Below are 3,758 nucleotides of genomic sequence, written 5' to 3'. Positions count from 1 at the left end.
CTCCACCACCCTCCCTCCACCACCCTCCCTCCACCACATCCCCTCCACCCTCCCCACCCTCCCCTCCACCATACATCCTCCCCACCCTCCCCTCCACCATACATCCTCCCCACCCTCCCCTCCACCATACATCCTCCACCACCCTCCCTCCACCACCCTCCCCTCCACCATACATCCTCCACCACCCTCCCCTCCACCACCCTCCCCCTCCCCATCCTCCCCTCCACCATACATCCTCCCCACCCTCCCTCCACCATACATCCTCCCCACCCTCCCCTCCACCATACATCCTCCACCACCCTCCCCTCCACCACCCTCCCCTCCACCATACATCCTCCACCACCCTCCCTCCACCACCCTCCCCTCCACCACCCTCCCCTCCACCATACATCCCCCACCCTCCCCTCCACCACCCTCCCCTCCCCACCCTCCCCTCCACCATACATCCTCCCCACCCTCCCCTCCACCACCCTCCCCTCCCCACCCTCCCCTCCACCATACATCCTCCCCACCCTCCCCTCCACCACCATACATCCTCCCCCCACCCTCCCCTCCACCACCCTCCCCTCCACCATACATCCTCCCCACCCTCCCCTCCACCATACATCCTCCCCACCCTCCCCTCCAACATACATCCTCCCAACCCTCCCTCCACCATACATCCTCCCCACCCTCCCCTCCACCATACATCCTCCCCACCCTCCCCTCCACCACCCTCCCCTCCTCATCCTCTCCCCCACCATACATCCTCCCCACCCTCCCCTCCACCATACATCCTCCCCACCCTCCCTCCACCACCCTCCCCTCCACCACCCTCCCCTCCACCATACATCCTCCCCACCCCTCCCCTCCAACATACATCCTCCCAACCCTCCCCTCCACCATACATCCTCCCCACCCTCCCCTCCAACATACATCCTCCCAACCCTCCCCTCCAACATACATCCTCCCCATCCTCCCCTCCACCTTACATCCTCCCACCCTCCCCTCCAACATACATCCTCCCCACCCTCCCCTTCACCATACATCCTCCACCACCCTCCCTCTCCACCACCCTCCCCTCCACCATACATCCTCCCCACCCTCCCCTCCACCACCCTCCCCTCCACCATACATCCTCCACCACCCTCCCCTCCACCACCCTCCCCTCCACCACCCTCTCCACCATACATCCCCCCTCCCCTCCAACATACATCCTCCCCACCCTCCCCTCCACCATACATCCTCCTCCACCACCCTCCCTCCACCACCCTCCCCTCCACCACATCCCCTCCCACCCTCCCCATCCTCCCCTCCACCATACATCCTCCCCACCCTCCCCTCCACCATACATCCTCCCCACCCTCCCCTCCACCACCCTCCCCTCCACATACATCCTCCACCACCCTCCCCTCCACCACCCTCCCCTCCACCATACATCCTCCACCACCCTCCCCTCCACCACCCTCCCCTCCACCACCCTCCCCTCCACCATACATCCCCCCACCCTCCCCTCCACCACCCTCCCCCTCCCCCACCCTCCCCTCCACCATACATCCTCCCCACCCTCCCCTCCACCATACATCCTCCCCACCCTCCCCTCCACCATACATCCTCCACCACCCTCCCCTCCACCACCCTCCCCTCCACCATACATCCTCCACCACCCTCCCCTCCACCACCCTCCCCTCCACCACCCTCCCCTCCACCATACATCCCCCCACCCTCCCTCCACCACCCTCCCCTCCCCACCCTCCCCTCCACCATACATCCTCCCCACCCTCCCCTCCACCACCCTCCCCTCCCCACCCTCCCCTCCACCATACATCCTCCCCACCCTCCCCTCCACCATACATCCTCCCCACTCTCCCCTCCACCACCCTCCCCTCCACCATACATCCTCCACCACCCTCCCCTCCACCACCCTCCCCTCCACCATACATCCTCCACCCCCCCTCCACCACCCTCCCCTCCACCATACATCCTCCCTCCACCATACATCCTCCCCACCCTCCCCTCCACCATACATCCTCCCCACCCTCCCCTCCACCATACATCCTCCCCACCCTCCCCTCCACCATACATCCTCCCCACCCTCCCCTCCACCATACATCCTCCCCACCCTCCCCTCCACCATGCATCCTCCCCACCCTCCCCTCCACCACCCTCCCCTCCCCACCCTCTCCTCCACCATACATCCTCCCCACCCTCCCCTCCACCACCCTCCCCTCCTCACCCTCTCCGCCACCATACATCCTCCCCACCCTCTCCTCCACCATACATCCTCCCCACCCTCCCCTCCACCACCCTCCCCTCCACCATACATCCTCCCCACCCTCCCCTCCACCATACATCCTCCCCACCCTCCCCTCCACCATACATCCTCCACCACCCTCCCCTCCACCACCCTCCCCTCCACCACCCTCCCCTCCACCATACATCCTCCCCACCCTCCCCTCCAACATACACCCTCCCCACCCTCCCCTCCACCATACATCCTCCCCACCCTCCCCTCCACCATACATCCTCCCCACCCTCCCCTCCACCACCCTCCCTCCACCATACATCCTCCCCACCCTCCCCTCCACCATACATCCTCCCCACCCTCCCCTCCAACATACATCCTCCCAACCCTCCCCTCCACCATACATCCTCCCCACCCTCCCCTCCACCATACATCCTCCCCACCCTCCCCTCCACCATACATCCTCCCCACCCTCCCCTCCACCACCCTCCCCTCCTCACCCTCTCCCCCACCATACATCCTCCCCACCCTCCCCTCCACCATACATCCTCCCCACCCTCCCCTCCACCACCCTCCCCTCCCCACCCTCTCCTCCACCATACATCCTCCCCACCCTCCCCTCCACCACCCTCCCCTCCTCACCCTCTCCTCCACCATACATCCTCCCCACCCTCCCCTCCACCACCCTCCCCTCCACCATACATCCTCCCCACCCTCCCGCATCTCTCCTCCCCGTCACTCTTTCACTCTATCTCTCTTGCAAATCTCTTCCCTCTCTCTATCTCTCTCTCTGTCTCCTTCAGTCCCTATCTCACTCTCTCTGTCTACCTCCATCTTTCTCTCTGTCCCTCTCCCTCTCTCAGTAGTTTAATAAGAATGAAACCATTCTGAGAGAGATGGGATGTCAGAGGGTACAGGCTAGCCTGATACAGAGTTGATCATTCTGCTGTTACTGCTAATCTCCCTCTCCAGCCACTGCTTCTGCTCTCTATCCCTCCCTCCCTCCCCTCCAACCAGAACACTCACAACTTCAAAGGGACTATTTTTGAAAAGTTTGACGTTTTCTTTAATGTCCTGGAGAAGGAAAAACGACAGGCAGAGAGGATGAGAATAAAAGAGAGATCTTGTTTAGCATGTGAGATACTCTTCTTCTCCAAGACAGAATGTCAGTGACTGTGTTCTTACCTTTACATGAAGGATGTTTTATTCAAATAATAAATCAATAACTGACGATGCAGGATGCGGGTCATTTTAAGCTGTGTCACTGTGAAGAGTTCATTTCCAAAGCTATATATCCAACCATTTTTCACATTTGTGTTTTTTCAGATTGCTTCTGTGTACCCTCATGTGCGTTTAAAATATTACTGTTCTCCGATGTTTAATTGATAGATTTTAGATGTGTAGTATTTTTGTTGTTGCTGCAAAACACCATATTGTTCAGCTGGAATGTGATGTCTGTATCATATTTGACTGTGAAATGTGGTTGTCTCCTCTAGCTATCTAAAGACGGAAACAGTAACTGTGAGTCACTCTG

At 60.5% G+C, this 3,758-nt stretch overlaps 1 pseudogene; it reads left to right on the top strand.

Annotated features, from left to right (window-relative positions):
• Positions 1 to 791: 791 nt before the first annotated feature.
• On the top strand, positions 792 to 2,430 carry LOC135574761 (uncharacterized; annotated as a pseudogene).
• The last annotated feature ends 1,328 nt before the right edge of the window (positions 2,431 to 3,758 follow it).

This window comes from Oncorhynchus nerka, linkage group LG13 (assembly GCF_034236695.1).
Source record: "Oncorhynchus nerka isolate Pitt River linkage group LG13, Oner_Uvic_2.0, whole genome shotgun sequence".
In the NCBI taxonomy this organism is placed as follows: Eukaryota; Metazoa; Chordata; class Actinopteri; order Salmoniformes; family Salmonidae; genus Oncorhynchus; species Oncorhynchus nerka.
This window is presented reverse-complemented; position numbering and strand designations above follow the sequence as displayed.